We start from the raw sequence: 19,303 nt of genomic DNA on the forward strand, positions 1-19,303 counted from the left end.
GTCATCGACTGACTAATGGGCCAAAGACTCATTAAAATTTTAAACCTTCAAGATATTTTGAAATTCTTCCATTGACATTTCTTGGTTGAGGTTGTAAATCCCTATCATGGCTTTGTTGAATCAAACTAGATATTCCTTCATGATTTCTTAGTTACCATGACGATCTTTGTATAAGAATGTAGCATATATCTTCTGATGTTTACTTACAAAAACTGATGTACCAATAATTGGGAGATATTGGAGTATCTGCCCACTAACCAGTACTAGGATAGGTTCATGTAACACCTATTTTTTTCCTACTTCTGGGTACTTGAGAGTAGCTTGCACTTTAGTAGTTTTGTGGCTCAGTTGATCGTGATAAGTGTGATGATTGACACTAAGTGCTCCTAAGAGTTATTTTCCTTTCAAAGGTCACAAAGTGTCGTGGTTTGAATAATCTCATGTACTAGGGCATCCCATATTTCCTCGCTTAGTGGTTAGGGGACCTCCAAATCGTAGTGAGAGTCACCCTCATGCACATGTTCTTGCTGTATTTCTTCCTACTCGTGATTCGCCCATGATGGTCCGAATTGCGACCAAGGTCTCACTATATTTGGGTGGGTACACTTATCTCTCTATTTGTCTATTTTATCTTTGGATATGTGATCGGGGTCTTATTATTACCCATCCCCACATGAATGTCAAATGTTTGTGTTGAACTTGGTAAAGACTCTGCTAGTAGTATTCTAGAGACAGTGACTCAAAAATGTACATGAAGGGTTTAGATTTTATGGTTGGTAAATGCTAAGAATTAGATAATATTGAGTTCATGGTATATCCTCTATTTGCATTTAAAGCGCAAGTATGTCTCTATATATTCGTTATCATGATTATTTGATAACGTGTTCCCCATACTGGTGGATGTGTAAGAGGGTTATGATTGGTTCCTTTCTCATTCAAGTATGTTGTACCATGGATGTGGTCAACTTTCCTAATGGGGTAGGGCGGTCGTTATCCCATTCTTTCTCTTTGGGTTAGACTTATGGAGAACTAGGGTCTCAAGCCATTAAGGGGTGGTTAATGGCTAGTCTTGTGTCATTGCTTCTATCTAGTTTGATGTTTAAGTATTGTATGTATAGGCACAGTGGGTCATAAGCTTTAGATTAAGGCCCATTTTGTGCAACTTGATTCTATACTCCTGTCCCATTGTGTTTATATCAATATGCAGAACCCCAAATACAAGGTTTAATATGGATGTAGTGTTTGAGAGTATTATTCTAGTGAAATTAGCATTCATGTGCACACCATAATAAAAAATCTACTTATTGAATTTCTTGTCACAACACTCAAACAAACAACCAAATAGAAGCATATCATTTAACCATAAGGCATGAATATAACTAAAAACATAAAGAATCACTAACATTGGGTTTCTCATAGATTAAGTTATTGCATAATAAAATTATGATACCAAGAATATATGTGGCCCATTAGCTCAGTTGGTTAGAGCGTCGTGCTAATAACGCGAAGGTCGCAGGTTCGAGACCTGCATGGGCCATTTTTTTAAACTTTATTTGAAATTTTAGATTAGTGTGGGCCATTTAATTTTATTCCTATTATGCATAAAATGTTATTTTATTTTTATTTCATCTTTGTTAAAAATTCTTTGATTCAGGTTCATTCTTTGATGATGTTCATGATATTCGATCTCATGATAGGTACATTATAGGCTTTTGTTCGGGCCCATATGGCTCCTCGGCTTGGAATAATCATATACCAATTTTGTATGGAGATTTTTTTCAACACTTGGTTCATATGGATGTCTAGTCTTGCAGTTTTTAAATCATATGTTGTATGTTCTCCATCTTATAGTTTGGTTTATAGTGTTGCATGTGTTTCACTTGTCTTTATATTAGCCTTGGTGAACCATTCCATCATGAGGCTCTTTATTTACTGTATATGTTTCTCTTCTTTGTGTTGATCTCCCATCACTTTATGTGTCATTATGCCTTTCTTAATTATTTTTTGCATGTCATCGGCTGACTAATGGGCCAAAGACTCATTAAAATTTTAAACCTTCAAGATATTTTGAAATTCTTCCATTGACATTTCTTGGTTGAGGTTGTAAATCCCTATCATGGCTTTGTTGAATCAAACTAGATATTCCTTCATGATTTCTTAGTTACCATGACGATCTTTGTATAAGAATGTAGCATATATCTTCTGATGTTTACTTACAAAAACTGATGTACCAATAATTGGGAGATATTGGAGTATCTGCCCACTAACCTGTACTAGGATAGGTTCATGTAACACCTATTTTTTTCCTACTTCTGGGTACTTGAGAGTAGCTTGCACTTTAGTAGTTTTGTGGCTCAGTTGATCGTGATAAGTGTGATGATTGACACTAAGTGCTCCTAAGAGTTATTTTCCTTTCAAAGGTCACAAAGTGTCGTGGTTTGAATAATCTCATGTACTAGGGCATCCCATATTTCCTCGCTTAGTGGTTAGGGGACCTCCAAATCGTAGTGAGAGTCACCCTCATGCACATGTTCTTGCTGTATTTCTTCCTACTCGTGATTCGCCCATGATGGTCCGAATTGCGACCAAGGTCTCACTATATTTGGGTGGGTACACTTATCTCTCTATTTGTCTATTTTATCTTTGGATATGTGATCGGGGTCTTATTATTACCCATCCCCACATGAATGTCAAATGTTTGTGTTGAACTTGGTAAAGACTCTGCTAGTAGTATTCTAGAGACAGTGACTCAAAAATGTACATGAAGGGTTTAGATTTTATGGTTGGTAAATGCTAAGAATTAGATAATATTGAGTTCATGGTATATCCTCTATTTGCATTTAAAGCGCAAGTATGTCTCTATATATTCGTTATCATGATTATTTGATAACGTGTTCCCCATACTGGTGGATGTGTAAGAGGGTTATGATTGGTTCCTTTCTCATTCAAGTATGTTGTACCATGGATGTGGTCAACTTTCCTAATGGGGTAGGGCGGTCGTTATCCCATTCTTTCTCTTTGGGTTAGACTTATGGAGAACTAGGGTCTCAAGCCATTAAGGGGTGGTTAATGGCTAGTCTTGTGTCATTGCTTCTATCTAGTTTGATGTTTAAGTATTGTATGTATAGGCACAGTGGGTCATAAGCTTTAGATTAAGGCCCATTTTGTGCAACTTGATTCTATACTCCTGTCCCATTGTGTTTATATCAATATGCAGAACCCCAAATACAAGGTTTAATATGGATGTAGTGTTTGAGAGTATTATTCTAGTGAAATTAGCATTCATGTGCACACCATAATAAAAAATCTACTTATTGAATTTCTTGTCACAACACTCAAACAAACAACCAAATAGAAGCATATCATTTAACCATAAGGCATGAATATAACTAAAAACATAAAGAATCACTAACATTGGGTTTCTCATAGATTAAGTTATTGCATAATAAAATTATGATACCAAGAATATATGTGGCCCATTAGCTCAGTTGGTTAGAGCGTCGTGCTAATAACGCGAAGGTCGCAGGTTCGAGACCTGCATGGGCCATTTTTTTAAACTTTATTTGAAATTTTAGATTAGTGTGGGCCATTTAATTTTATTCCTATTATGCATAAAATGTTATTTTATTTTTATTTCATCTTTGTTAAAAATTCTTTGATTCAGGTTCATTCTTTGATGATGTTCATGATATTCGATCTCATGATAGGTACATTATAGGCTTTTGTTCGGGCCCATATGGCTCCTCGGCTTGGAATAATCATATACCAATTTTGTATGGAGATTTTTTTCAACACTTGGTTCATATGGATGTCTAGTCTTGCAGTTTTTAAATCATATGTTGTATGTTCTCCATCTTATAGTTTGGTTTATAGTGTTGCATGTGTTTCACTTGTCTTTATATTAGCCTTGGTGAACCATTCCATCATGAGGCTCTTTATTTACTGTATATGTTTCTCTTCTTTGTGTTGATCTCCCATCACTTTATGTGTCATTATGCCTTTCTTAATTATTTTTTGCATGTCATCGGCTGACTAATGGGCCAAAGACTCATTAAAATTTTAAACCTTCAAGATATTTTGAAATTCTTCCATTGACATTTCTTGGTTGAGGTTGTAAATCCCTATCATGGCTTTGTTGAATCAAACTAGATATTCCTTCATGATTTCTTAGTTACCATGACGATCTTTGTATAAGAATGTAGCATATATCTTCTGATGTTTACTTACAAAAACTGATGTACCAATAATTGGGAGATATTGGAGTATCTGCCCACTAACCTGTACTAGGATAGGTTCATGTAACACCTATTTTTTTCCTACTTCTGGGTACTTGAGAGTAGCTTGCACTTTAGTAGTTTTGTGGCTCAGTTGATCGTGATAAGTGTGATGATTGACACTAAGTGCTCCTAAGAGTTATTTTCCTTTCAAAGGTCACAAAGTGTCGTGGTTTGAATAATCTCATGTACTAGGGCATCCCATATTTCCTCGCTTAGTGGTTAGGGGACCTCCAAATCGTAGTTAGAGTCACCCTCATGCACATGTTCTTGCTGTATTTCTTCCTACTCGTGATTCGCCCATGATGGTCCGAATTGCGACCAAGGTCTCACTATATTTGGGTGGGTACACTTATCTCTCTATTTGTCTATTTTATCTTTGGATATGTGATCGGGGTCTTATTATTACCCATCCCCACATGAATTTCAAATGTTTGTTTGAACTTGGTAAAGACTCTGCTAGTAGTATTCTAGAGACAGTGACTCAAAAATGTACATGAAGGGTTTAGATTTTATGGTTGGTAAATGCTAAGAATGAGATAATATTGAGTTCATGGTATATCCTCTATTTGCATTTAAAGCGCAAGTATGTCTCTATATATTCGTTATCATGATTATTTGATAACGTGTTCCCCATACTGGTGGATGTGTAAGAGGGTTATGATTGGTTCCTTTCTCATTCAAGTATGTTGTACCATGGATGTGGTCAACTTTCCTAATGGGGTAGGGCGGTCGTTATCCCATTCTTTCTCTTTGGGTTAGACTTATGGAGAACTAGGGTCTCAAGCCATTAAGGGGTGGTTAATGGCTAGTCTTGTGTCATTGCTTCTATCTAGTTTGATGTTTAAGTATTGTATGTATAGGCACAGTGGGTCATAAGCTTTAGATTAAGGCCCATTTTGTGCAACTTGATTCTATACTCCTGTCCCATTGTGTTTATATAAATATGCAGAACCCCAAATACAAGGTTTAATATGGATCTAGTGTTTGAGAGTATTATTCTAGTGAAATTAGCATTCATGTGCACACCATAATAAAAAATCTACTTATTGAATTTCTTGTCACAACACTCAAACAAACAACCAAATAGAAGCATATCATTTAACCATAAGGCATGAATATAACTAAAAACATAAAGAATCACTAACATTGGGTTTCTCATAGATTAAGTTATTGCATAATAAAATTATGATACCAAGAATATATGTGGCCCATTAGCTCAGTTGGTTAGAGCGTCGTGCTAATAACGCGAAGGTCGCAGGTTCGAGACCTGCATGGGCCATTTTTTTAAACTTTATTTGAACTTTTAGATTAGTGTGGGCCATTTAATTTTATTCCTATTATGCATAAAATGTTATTTTATTTTTATTTCATCTTTGTTAAAAATTCTTTGATTCAGGTTCATTCTTTGATGATGTTCATGATATTCGATCTCATGATAGGTACATTATAGGCTTTTGTTCGGGCCCATATGGCTCCTCGGCTTGGAATAATCATATACCAATTTTGTATGGAGATTTTTTTCAACACTTGGTTCATATGGATGTCTAGTCTTGCAGTTTTTAAATCATATGTTGTATGTTCTCCATCTTATAGTTTGGTTTATAGTGTTGCATGTGTTTCACTTGTCTTTATATTAGCCTTGGTGAACCATTCCATCATGAGGCTCTTTATTTACTGTATATGTTTCTCATCTTTGTGTTGATCTCCCATCACTTTATGTGTCATTATGCCTTTCTTAATTATTTTTTGCATGTCATCGGCTGACTAATGGGCCAAAGACTCATTAAAATTTTAAACCTTCAAGATATTTTGAAATTCTTCCATTGACATTTCTTGGTTGAGGTTGTAAATCCCTATCATGGCTTTGTTGAATCAAACTAGATATTCCTTCATGATTTCTTAGTTACCATGACGATCTTTGTATAAGAATGTAGCATATATCTTCTGATGTTTACTTACAAAAACTGATGTACCAATAATTGGGAGATATTGGAGTATCTGCCCACTAACCAGTACTAGGATAGGTTCATGTAACACCTATTTTTTTCCTACTTCTGGGTACTTGAGAGTAGCTTGCACTTTAGTAGTTTTGTGGCTCAGTTGATCGTGATAAGTGTGATGATTGACATTAAGTGCTCCTAAGAGTTATTTTCCTTTCAAAGGTCACAAAGTGTCATGGTTTGAATAATCTCATGTACTAGGGCATCCCATATTTCCTCGCTTAGTGGTTAGGGGACCTCCAAATCGTAGTTAGAGTCACCCTCATGCACATGTTCTTGCTGTATTTCTTCCTACTCGTGATTCGCCCATGATGGTCCGAATTGCGACCAAGGTCTCACTATATTTGGGTGGGTACACTTATCTCTCTATTTGTCTATTTTATCTTTGGATATGTGATCGGGGTCTTATTATTACCCATCCCCACATGAATGTCAAATGTTTGTGTTGAACTTGGTAAAGACTCTGCTAGTAGTATTCTAGAGACAGTGACTCAAAAATGTACATGAAGGGTTTAGATTTTATGGTTGGTAAATGCTAAGAATGAGATAATATTGAGTTCATGGTATATCCTCTATTTGCATTTAAAGCGCAAGTATGTCTCTATATATTCGTTATCATGATTATTTGATAACGTGTTCCCCATACTGGTGGATGTGTAAGAGGGTTATGATTGGTTCCTTTCTCATTCAAGTATGTTGTACCATGGATGTGGTCAACTTTCCTAATGGGGTAGGGCGGTCGTTATCCCATTCTTTCTCTTTGGGTTAGACTTATGGAGAACTAGGGTCTCAAGCCATTAAGGGGTGGTTAATGGCTAGTCTTGTGTCATTGCTTCTATCTAGTTTGATGTTTAAGTATTGTATGTATAGGCATAGTGGGTCATAAGCTTTAGATTAAGGCCCATTTTGTGCAACTTGATTCTATACTCCTGTCCCATTGTGTTTATATCAATATGCAGAACCCCAAATACAAGGTTTAATATGGATGTAGTGTTTGAGAGTATTATTCTAGTGAAATTAGCATTCATGTGCACACCATAATAAAAAATCTACTTATTGAATTTCTTGTCACAACACTCAAACAAACAACCAAATAGAAGCATATCATTTAACCATAAGGCATGAATATAACTAAAAACATAAAGAATCACTAACATTGGGTTTCTCATAGATTAAGTTATTGCATAATAAAATTATGATACCAAGAATATATGTGGCCCATTAGCTCAGTTGGTTAGAGCGTCGTGCTAATAACGCGAAGGTCGCAGGTTCGAGACCTGCATGGGCCATTTTTTTAAACTTTATTTGAAATTTTAGATTAGTGTGGGCCATTTAATTTTATTCCTATTATGCATAAAATGTTATTTTATTTTTATTTCATCTTTGTTAAAAATTCTTTGATTCAGGTTCATTCTTTGATGATGTTCATGATATTCGATCTCATGATAGGTACATTATAGGCTTTTGTTCGGGCCCATATGGCTCCTCGGCTTGGAATAATCATATACCAATTTTGTATGGAGATTTTTTTCAACACTTGGTTCATATGGATGTCTAGTCTTGCAGTTTTTAAATCATATGTTGTATGTTCTCCATCTTATAGTTTGGTTTATAGTGTTGCATGTGTTTCACTTGTCTTTATATTAGCCTTGGTGAACCATTCCATCATGAGGCTCTTTATTTACTATATATGTTTCTCTTCTTTGTGTTGATCTCCCATCACTTTATGTGTCATTATGCCTTTCTTAATTATTTTTTGCATGTCATCGGCTGACTAATGGGCCAAAGACTCATTAAAATTTTAAACCTTCAAGATATTTTGAAATTCTTCCATTGACATTTCTTGGTTGAGGTTGTAAATCCCTATCATGGCTTTGTTGAATCAAACTAGATATTCCTTCATGATTTCTTAGTTACCATGACGATCTTTGTATAAGAATGTAGCATATATCTTCTGATGTTTACTTACAAAAACTGATGTACCAATAATTGGGAGATATTGGAGTATCTGCCCACTAACCTGTACTAGGATAGGTTCATGTAACACCTACTTTTTTCCTACTTCTGGGTACTTGAGAGTAGCTTGCACTTTAGTAGTTTTGTGGCTCAGTTGATCGTGATAAGTGTGATGATTGACACTAAGTGCTCCTAAGAGTTATTTTCCTTTCAAAGGTCACAAAGTGTCGTGGTTTGAATAATCTCATGTACTAGGGCATCCCATATTTCCTCGCTTAGTGGTTAGGGGACCTCCAAATCGTAGTTAGAGTCACCCTCATGCACATGTTCTTGCTGTATTTCTTCCTACTCGTGATTCGCCCATGATGGTCCGAATTGCGACCAAGGTCTCACTATATTTGGGTGGGTACACTTATCTCTCTATTTGTCTATTTTATCTTTGGATATGTGATCGGGGTCTTATTATTACCCATCCCCACATGAATTTCAAATGTTTGTTTGAACTTGGTAAAGACTCTGCTAGTAGTATTCTAGAGACAGTGACTCAAAAATGTACATGAAGGGTTTAGATTTTATGGTTGGTAAATGCTAAGAATGAGATAATATTGAGTTCATGGTATATCCTCTATTTGCATTTAAAGCGCAAGTATGTCTCTATATATTCGTTATCATGATTATTTGATAACGTGTTCCCCATACTGGTGGATGTGTAAGAGGGTTATGATTGGTTCCTTTCTCATTCAAGTATGTTGTACCATGGATGTGGTCAACTTTCCTAATGGGGTAGGGCGGTCGTTATCCCATTCTTTCTCTTTGGGTTAGACTTATGGAGAACTAGGGTCTCAAGCCATTAAGGGGTGGTTAATGGCTAGTCTTGTGTCATTGCTTCTATCTAGTTTGATGTTTAAGTATTGTATGTATAGGCAGAGTGGGTCATAAGCTTTAGATTAAGGCCCATTTTGTGCAACTTGATTCTATACTCCTGTCCCATTGTGTTTATATCAATATGCAGAACCCCAAATACAAGGTTTAATATGGATGTAGTGTTTGAGAGTATTATTCTAGTGAAATTAGCATTCATGTGCACACCATAATAAAAAATCTACTTATTGAATTTCTTGTCACAACACTCAAACAAACAACCAAATAGAAGCATATCATTTAACCATAAGGCATGAATATAACTAAAAACATAAAGAATCACTAACATTGGGTTTCTCATAGATTAAGTTATTGCATAATAAAATTATGATACCAAGAATATATGTGGCCCATTAGCTCAGTTGGTTAGAGCGTCGTGCTAATAACGCGAAGGTCGCAGGTTCGAGACCTGCATGGGCCATTTTTTTAAACTTTATTTGAACTTTTAGATTAGTGTGGGCCATTTAATTTTATTCCTATTATGCATAAAATGTTATTTTATTTTTATTTCATCTTTGTTAAAAATTCTTTGATTCAGGTTCATTCTTTGATGATGTTCATGATATTCGATCTCATGATAGGTACATTATAGGCTTTTGTTCGGGCCCATATGGCTCCTCGGCTTGGAATAATCATATACCAATTTTGTATGGAGATTTTTTTCAACACTTGGTTCATATGGATGTCTAGTCTTGCAGTTTTTAAATCATATGTTGTATGTTCTCCATCTTATAGTTTGGTTTATAGTGTTGCATGTGTTTCACTTGTCTTTATATTAGCCTTGGTGAACCATTCCATCATGAGGCTCTTTATTTACTGTATATGTTTCTCTTCTTTGTGTTGATCTCCCATCACTTTATGTGTCATTATGCCTTTCTTAATTATTTTTTGCATGTCATCGGCTGACTAATGGGCCAAAGACTCATTAAAATTTTAAACCTTCAAGATATTTTGAAATTCTTCCATTGACATTTCTTGGTTGAGGTTGTAAATCCCTATCATGGCTTTGTTGAATCAAACTAGATATTCCTTCATGATTTCTTAGTTACCATGACGATCTTTGTATAAGAATGTAGCATATATCTTCTGATGTTTACTTACAAAAACTGATGTACCAATAATTGGGAGATATTGGAGTATCTGCCCACTAACCTGTACTAGGATAGGTTCATGTAACACCTACTTTTTTCCTACTTCTGGGTACTTGAGAGTAGCTTGCACTTTAGTAGTTTTGTGGCTCAGTTGATCGTGATAAGTGTGATGATTGACACTAAGTGCTCCTAAGAGTTATTTTCCTTTCAAAGGTCACAAAGTGTCGTGGTTTGAATAATCTCATGTACTAGGGCATCCCATATTTCCTCGCTTAGTGGTTAGGGGACCTCCAAATCGTAGTTAGAGTCACCCTCATGCACATGTTCTTGCTGTATTTCTTCCTACTCGTGATTCGCCCATGATGGTCCGAATTGCGACCAAGGTCTCACTATATTTGGGTGGGTACACTTATCTCTCTATTTGTCTATTTTATCTTTGGATATGTGATCGGGGTCTTATTATTACCCATCCCCACATGAATTTCAAATGTTTGTTTGAACTTGGTAAAGACTCTGCTAGTAGTATTCTAGAGACAGTGACTCAAAAATGTACATGAAGGGTTTAGATTTTATGGTTGGTAAATGCTAAGAATGAGATAATATTGAGTTCATGGTATATCCTCTATTTGCATTTAAAGCGCAAGTATGTCTCTATATATTCGTTATCATGATTATTTGATAACGTGTTCCCCATACTGGTGGATGTGTAAGAGGGTTATGATTGGTTCCTTTCTCATTCAAGTATGTTGTACCATGGATGTGGTCAACTTTCCTAATGGGGTAGGGCGGTCGTTATCCCATTCTTTCTCTTTGGGTTAGACTTATGGAGAACTAGGGTCTCAAGCCATTAAGGGGTGGTTAATGGCTAGTCTTGTGTCATTGCTTCTATCTAGTTTGATGTTTAAGTATTGTATGTATAGGCATAGTGGGTCATAAGCTTTAGATTAAGGCCCATTTTGTGCAACTTGATTCTATACTCCTGTCCCATTGTGTTTATATCAATATGCAGAACCCCAAATACAAGGTTTAATATGGATGTAGTGTTTGAGAGTATTATTCTAGTGAAATTAGCATTCATGTGCACACCATAATAAAAAATCTACTTATTGAATTTCTTGTCACAACACTCAAACAAACAACCAAATAGAAGCATATCATTTAACCATAAGGCATGAATATAACTAAAAACATAAAGAATCACTAACATTGGGTTTCTCATAGATTAAGTTATTGCATAATAAAATTATGATACCAAGAATATATGTGGCCCATTAGCTCAGTTGGTTAGAGCGTCGTGCTAATAACGCGAAGGTCGCAGGTTCGAGACCTGCATGGGCCATTTTTTTAAACTTTATTTGAAATTTTAGATTAGTGTGGGCCATTTAATTTTATTCCTATTATGCATAAAATGTTATTTTATTTTTATTTCATCTTTGTTAAAAATTCTTTGATTCAGGTTCATTCTTTGATGATGTTCATGATATTCGATCTCATGATAGGTACATTATAGGCTTTTGTTCGGGCCCATATGGCTCCTCGGCTTGGAATAATCATATACCAATTTTGTATGGAGATTTTTTTCAACACTTGGTTCATATGGATGTCTAGTCTTGCAGTTTTTAAATCATATGTTGTATGTTCTCCATCTTATAGTTTGGTTTATAGTGTTGCATGTGTTTCACTTGTCTTTATATTAGCCTTGGTGAACCATTCCATCATGAGGCTCTTTATTTACTATATATGTTTCTCTTCTTTGTGTTGATCTCCCATCACTTTATGTGTCATTATGCCTTTCTTAATTATTTTTTGCATGTCATCGGCTGACTAATGGGCCAAAGACTCATTAAAATTTTAAACCTTCAAGATATTTTGAAATTCTTCCATTGACATTTCTTGGTTGAGGTTGTAAATCCCTATCATGGCTTTGTTGAATCAAACTAGATATTCCTTCATGATTTCTTAGTTACCATGACGATCTTTGTATAAGAATGTAGCATATATCTTCTGATGTTTACTTACAAAAACTGATGTACCAATAATTGGGAGATATTGGAGTATCTGCCCACTAACCTGTACTAGGATAGGTTCATGTAACACCTACTTTTTTCCTACTTCTGGGTACTTGAGAGTAGCTTGCACTTTAGTAGTTTTGTGGCTCAGTTGATCGTGATAAGTGTGATGATTGACACTAAGTGCTCCTAAGAGTTATTTTCCTTTCAAAGGTCACAAAGTGTCGTGGTTTGAATAATCTCATGTACTAGGGCATCCCATATTTCCTCGCTTAGTGGTTAGGGGACCTCCAAATCGTAGTTAGAGTCACCCTCATGCACATGTTCTTGCTGTATTTCTTCCTACTCGTGATTCGCCCATGATGGTCCGAATTGCGACCAAGGTCTCACTATATTTGGGTGGGTACACTTATCTCTCTATTTGTCTATTTTATCTTTGGATATGTGATCGGGGTCTTATTATTACCCATCCCCACATGAATTTCAAATGTTTGTTTGAACTTGGTAAAGACTCTGCTAGTAGTATTCTAGAGACAGTGACTCAAAAATGTACATGAAGGGTTTAGATTTTATGGTTGGTAAATGCTAAGAATGAGATAATATTGAGTTCATGGTATATCCTCTATTTGCATTTAAAGCGCAAGTATGTCTCTATATATTCGTTATCATGATTATTTGATAACGTGTTCCCCATACTGGTGGATGTGTAAGAGGGTTATGATTGGTTCCTTTCTCATTCAAGTATGTTGTACCATGGATGTGGTCAACTTTCCTAATGGGGTAGGGCGGTCGTTATCCCATTCTTTCTCTTTGGGTTAGACTTATGGAGAACTAGGGTCTCAAGCCATTAAGGGGTGGTTAATGGCTAGTCTTGTGTCATTGCTTCTATCTAGTTTGATGTTTAAGTATTGTATGTATAGGCATAGTGGGTCATAAGCTTTAGATTAAGGCCCATTTTGTGCAACTTGATTCTATACTCCTGTCCCATTGTGTTTATATCAATATGCAGAACCCCAAATACAAGGTTTAATATGGATGTAGTGTTTGAGAGTATTATTCTAGTGAAATTAGCATTCATGTGCACACCATAATAAAAAATCTACTTATTGAATTTCTTGTCACAACACTCAAACAAACAACCAAATAGAAGCATATCATTTAACCATAAGGCATGAATATAACTAAAAACATAAAGAATCACTGACATTGGGTTTCTCATAGATTAAGTTATTGCATAATAAAATTATGATACCAAGAATATATGTGGCCCATTAGCTCAGTTGGTTAGAGCGTCGTGCTAATAACGCGAAGGTCGCAGGTTCGAGACCTGCATGGGCCATTTTTTTAAACTTTATTTGAACTTTTAGATTAGTGTGGGCCATTTAATTTTATTCCTATTATGCATAAAATGTTATTTTATTTTTATTTCATCTTTGTTAAAAATTCTTTGATTCAGGTTCATTCTTTGATGATGTTCATGATATTCGATCTCATGATAGGTACATTATAGGCTTTTGTTCGGGCCCATATGGCTCCTCGGCTTGGAATAATCATATACCAATTTTGTATGGAGATTTTTTTCAACACTTGGTTCATATGGATGTCTAGTCTTGCAGTTTTTAAATCATATGTTGTATGTTCTCCATCTTATAGTTTGGTTTATAGTGTTGCATGTGTTTCACTTGTCTTTATATTAGCCTTGGTGAACCATTCCATCATGAGGCTCTTTATTTACTGTATATGTTTCTCTTCTTTGTGTTGATCTCCCATCACTTTATGTGTCATTATGCCTTTCTTAATTATTTTTTGCATGTCATCGGCTGACTAATGGGCCAAAGACTCATTAAAATTTTAAACCTTCAAGATATTTTGAAATTCTTCCATTGACATTTCTTGGTTGAGGTTGTAAATCCCTATCATGGCTTTGTTGAATCAAACTAGATATTCCTTCATGATTTCTTAGTTACCATGACGATCTTTGTATAAGAATGTAGCATATATCTTCTGATGTTTACTTACAAAAACTGATGTACCAATAATTGGGAGATATTGGAGTATCTGCCCACTAACCAGTACTAGGATAGGTTCATGTAACACCTATTTTTTTCCTACTTCTGGGTACTTGAGAGTAGCTTGCACTTTAGTAGTTTTGTGGCTCAGTTGATCGTGATAAGTGTGATGATTGACATTAAGTGCTCCTAAGAGTTATTTTCCTTTCAAAGGTCACAAAGTGTCGTGGTTTGAATAATCTCATGTACTAGGGCATCCCATATTTCCTCGCTTAGTGGTTAGGGGACCTCCAAATCGTAGTTAGAGTCACCCTCATGCACATGTTCTTGCTGTATTTCTTCCTACTCGTGATTCGCCCATGATGGTCCGAATTGCGACCAAGGTCTCACTATATTTGGGTGGGTACACTTATCTCTCTATTTGTCTATTTTATCTTTGGATATGTGATCGGGGTCTTATTATTACCCATCCCCACATGAATGTCAAATGTTTGTGTTGAACTTGGTAAAGACTCTGCTAGTAGTATTCTAGAGACAGTGACTCAAAAATGTACATGAAGGGTTTAGATTTTATGGTTGGTAAATGCTAAGAATGAGATAGTATTGAGTTCATGGTATATCCTCTATTTGCATTTAAAGCGCAAGTATGTCTCTATATATTCGTTATCATGATTATTTGATAACGTGTTCCCTATACTCGTGGATGTGTATAAGGGTTATGATTGGTTCCTTTCTCATTCAAGTATGTTGTACCATGGATGTTGTCGACTTTCCAATTTGGGGTAGGTGGCAGTTATCACATTCTTTCTTGTTAGGATAGACTTATGTAGAAGTTAGGTATCAAGCCGTTAAGGGGTGGTTAGTGGGTAGTCTTGTATCATTGCTTATGTATAGTTTGATGTTTAAGTCTTGTATGTGTAGGCATAGTGGGTCATAAGCTTTATATTAAGGCCCATTTTGTGCAACTTGATTATGAGCTCATGTCCCATTGTGTTTATATCAATATGCAAGCCCTAAAATACAAGGCTTGATATGGATGTAGTGTTTGAGAGTATTATTCTAGTGAAATTAGCATTCATGTGCACACCACAATCAAAAAAATCTACTCATTGAACTTCTCATCTCAATACTCAAACAACCAACCAAATAAAAGCATATCATTTAACCATAAGGTTGGAATATAACTAAAAACATAAAGAATCACTAGCAATTGGATGCTCAGAAATTAAGTTATTGAATAATAAAATTTTGATACTAAGAATATATGTGGCCTATTAGCTCAATTGGTTAGAGCGTAGTGCTAATAACGCGAAGGTCGTAGGTTTAAGATCTGCATGGGACATTTTTGTTTTTTTAAACTTTATTTGCAATTTTAGATCAGTGTGGGTCATTTAATTTTATTTTTATTTTTGCATAAAAGCTTATTTTATTTTTATTTCATCTTTGTTAATTCTTTGATTCAAGTTCATTCTTTGATGATGTTCATGATATTTAAGCCCATGATAGGTACACTGTAGGATTTTGTTTGGGCCCATATGGCCCATCGGCTTGGAATACTCATCTATCAATTTTGTGTGGAGATTTTTTTTCAACACTTGGTTCAATGGATGTTTAGTCTTGCTGCTTGTAAATCATATGTTGCATGTTTTCCATCTTATAGTTTGGTTTATAATGTTGTATGTGTTTCACTTGTCTTTATATTAGCCTTGGTGAGCCATTCCATCACGAGGCTCTTTATTTATTGTATATGGTTCTCTTATTTGTGTTTATCTCCCCTCCCTTTATGTGTAATTATGCCTTTCTTAATTATTTTTTGCATGTCATCGACTGACTAATGGGCTAGAGACTCATTAAAATTTTAAACCTTCAGGATAATTTGAAATGCTTCCACGAACATTTCTTGGTTGAGGTTGGGAACCCCTATTATGGATTTATTGAGTCAAACTAGATATTCCTTCATGATTTCTTAGTTAGCATGACGATCTTTGAATAAGAATGTAGCAACTATCTTCTGATGTTTACCTACAAAAACTGATGTACCAATTATTGGGAGGTATTGGAGTATCTGCCCACTTACCAGTACTAGGATAAGTTCACGTAACGCTTAATTTTTTCCTACTTTGGGGTACTTGAGAGTTGCTTGCACTTGAGTAGTTTTGTGGCTCAGTTGATCTCCATATGTGTGTTGATTGACACTAAGTGCTCCTAGGAGTCATTTTCCTTTCAAAGGTCACAAAGTTTCATGGTTTGAAAAATCTTGAGTACTAGGGCATCCTATATTTCCTTGCATAGTGGTTAGGGCACCTCTAAATCGTAGTTAAAGTCACTCTCATGCACTTATTCTTGCTTTATTTCTTCCTACTCGCGATTCGTCCATGGTGGTCCGAGTTGCGACTAAGGTCTCACTCTATTTGGGAAAGTGCACTTATATCTTTATTTATCACTTTGATCATTGTACGGGTGATCGGGGAATTATTATTACCCATCCTCACAGGAATGTCAAATGTTCATGTTGAACTTGGTAAGGACTCTACTAGTAGTATTCTAGAGACAACGACTCAAAAATGTACATGAAGGGTTTAGATTTTATGGTTGGTAAATACTAAGAATGAGATAATATTTAGTTCATGTTATATCCTCTATTTACATTCAACTCGTAGTTATGTCTCTATATATTCGTTATGATGATGATTTGATAACGTGTTCCACATACTAGTGGATGTGTACGAGGGTTATTATTAGTTCCTTTCTCATTCAAGTATATTATACCATGGATGTGGTCGACTTTCCTATTGGGGTAGGATGGTCGCTATCCCATTCTTTCTTGTTGGGTTAGACCTATTGAGAAGTTGGATATCAAGCCATTAAGGGGTGGTTAGTGGCTAGTCATGTATCATTACTTCTATATAGTTTGTTGTTTAGGTCTTGTATGTATATGCATAATGGGTCATAAGCTTTAGATAAAGGCACATTTTGTGCAACTTGATTTTGAGCTCTTATCCCGTTGTGTTTATATCAATATGCAAGCCCCTAAATACAAGGATTAATATGGATGTAGTGTTTGAGAGTATTATTCTAGTGAAATTAGCATTCATGTGCACACTACCAAAAAAATATACTTATTGAACTTCTTGTCACGACACTCAAACAAACAACCAAATAAAAGCATATCATTTTAACCATAAGGCATGAATATAACTAAAAACATAAAGTATCACTAGTAATGGGTTGCTCATAGATTAAGTTATTGCATACAAAATTCTAATACCAAGAATATATGTGGCCCATTAGCTCAGTTGGTTAGATTGTCGTGCTAATAATGTGAAGGTTGCAGATTCAAGACCTATATAAGCCATTTTTTAAAACTTTATTTGCACTTTTAGATCTGTCTGGGCCATTTAATTTTATTCCTTATTTACGTAAAAGGTTATTTTATTTTTATTTCATTCAACACTTGGTACATATGGATGTTTAGTCTTGATGTTTGTAAATCATATGTTGCATGTTTTACATCTTATAGTTTAGTTTATAGTGTTACATGTGCTCACTTGTCCTTATATTAGCCTTAGTGAGCCATTCCATCATGAGGCTCTTTATTTACTTTATATGTTTCTCTTCTCTGTGTTGATCTCCCCTCCCTTTATATGTCATTATGCCTTTCTTAATTGTTTTTCGCACGTCATCGAGCGACTAATAGGCCAGATACTCATTAGAATTTTAAACCTTCGGTATATTTTGAAATGCTTCCACAAACATTTCTTAGGCGGGGTTGTAAACCCCTATCATGGCTTTGTTGAATCAAACTAGATATTCCTTCATGATTTCTTAGTTACCATGACGATCTTTGAATAAGAATGTAGCAATTATCTTCTGATGTTTACTTACAAAAGCGGATGTACCAATTATTGGGAGATATTGGAGTATTTGCCCACTGACTAGTATTAGGATAGGTTCATGTAACACCTAATTTTTTCCTACTTCTGGCTACTTGAGAGTAACTTGCACTTGAGTAGTTTTGTGGCTCAGTTGATCGCCATATGTGTGTTGATTGACACTAAGTGTTCCTAGGAGTCATTTTCCTTTCAAAGGTCACAAAGTGTCATGGTTTGAAAAATCTCATGTACTAGGGCATCCCATATTTCCTCGCATAGTGGTTAGGGGACCTTCAAATCGTAGTCAGAGTCACCCTCATGCGCATGTTCTTGTTGTATTTTTTCCTACTCGTGATTCGTCCATGGTAGTCCAAATTGAGACCAAGGTATCATCTATTTGGGTGGGTACACTTATCTCTATTTGTCAGTTTGATCATTGGACGAGTGATCGGGGAATTATTATTACCCATCCCCACAGGAATATCAAATGTTCGTGTTGAACTTGGTAAGACTCTGCTAGTAGTATTCTAGAGACAATGACTCAAAAATGTACATGAAGGATTTAAATTTTATGGTTGGTAAATGCTATGAATGAGATAATATTGGGTTCATGTTATATCCTCTATTTACATTCAACTCGCAATTCTGTCTCTAGATAGTCTTTATGATGATGATTTGATAACGTGTTCCCCATACTGGTGGATGTGTACGAGGGTTATGATTGGTTCCTTTCTCATTCAAGTATGTTGTACCATGGATGTGGTCAACTTTCCTAATGGGGTAGGGCGGTCGTTATCCCATTCTTTCTCTTTGGGTTAGACTTATGGAGAACTAGGGTCTCAAGCCATTAAGGGGTGGTTAATGGCTAGTCTTGTGTCATTGCTTCTATCTAGTTTGATGTTTAAGTATTGTATGTATAGGCATAGTGGGTCGTAAGCTTTAGATTAAGGCCCATTTTGTGCAACTTGATTCTATACTCTTGTCCCATTGTGTTTATATCAATATGCAGGACCCCAAATACAAGGTTTAATATGGATGTAGTGTTTGAGAGTATTATTCTAGTGAAATTAGCATTCATGTGCACACCATAATAAAAAATCTACTTATTGAATTTCTTGTCACAATACTCAAACAAACAACCAAATAGAAGCATATCATTTAACCATAA

General features: G+C 35.5%; 7 non-coding genes across 7 annotated transcripts; all 7 read left to right on the forward strand.

Moving 5' to 3' along the window:
• The first annotated feature begins 1,463 nt into the window (after positions 1–1,463).
• Positions 1,464–1,537, forward strand: TRNAI-AAU (transfer RNA isoleucine (anticodon AAU)). The gene has a single exon. It is a non-coding gene; the product is annotated as a tRNA-Ile (tRNA).
• A 1,936-nt stretch (positions 1,538–3,473) lies between these two features.
• TRNAI-AAU (transfer RNA isoleucine (anticodon AAU)) lies at positions 3,474–3,547 on the forward strand. The gene has a single exon. It is a non-coding gene; the product is annotated as a tRNA-Ile (tRNA).
• A 1,935-nt stretch (positions 3,548–5,482) lies between these two features.
• Positions 5,483–5,556, forward strand: TRNAI-AAU (transfer RNA isoleucine (anticodon AAU)). Its single transcript has one exon. It is a non-coding gene; the product is annotated as a tRNA-Ile (tRNA).
• Positions 5,557–7,492: 1,936 nt separating this feature from the next.
• On the forward strand, positions 7,493–7,566 carry TRNAI-AAU (transfer RNA isoleucine (anticodon AAU)). Its single transcript has one exon. It is a non-coding gene; the product is annotated as a tRNA-Ile (tRNA).
• Positions 7,567–9,501: 1,935 nt separating this feature from the next.
• On the forward strand, positions 9,502–9,575 carry TRNAI-AAU (transfer RNA isoleucine (anticodon AAU)). The gene has a single exon. It is a non-coding gene; the product is annotated as a tRNA-Ile (tRNA).
• Positions 9,576–11,510: 1,935 nt separating this feature from the next.
• On the forward strand, positions 11,511–11,584 carry TRNAI-AAU (transfer RNA isoleucine (anticodon AAU)). Its single transcript has one exon. It is a non-coding gene; the product is annotated as a tRNA-Ile (tRNA).
• Positions 11,585–13,519: 1,935 nt separating this feature from the next.
• Positions 13,520–13,593, forward strand: TRNAI-AAU (transfer RNA isoleucine (anticodon AAU)). The gene has a single exon. It is a non-coding gene; the product is annotated as a tRNA-Ile (tRNA).
• Positions 13,594–19,303: the final 5,710 nt, after the last annotated feature.

Source organism: Lathyrus oleraceus, chromosome 6, assembly GCF_024323335.1.
Source record: "Lathyrus oleraceus cultivar Zhongwan6 chromosome 6, CAAS_Psat_ZW6_1.0, whole genome shotgun sequence".
NCBI lineage: Eukaryota > Viridiplantae > Streptophyta > Magnoliopsida > Fabales > Fabaceae > Lathyrus > Lathyrus oleraceus.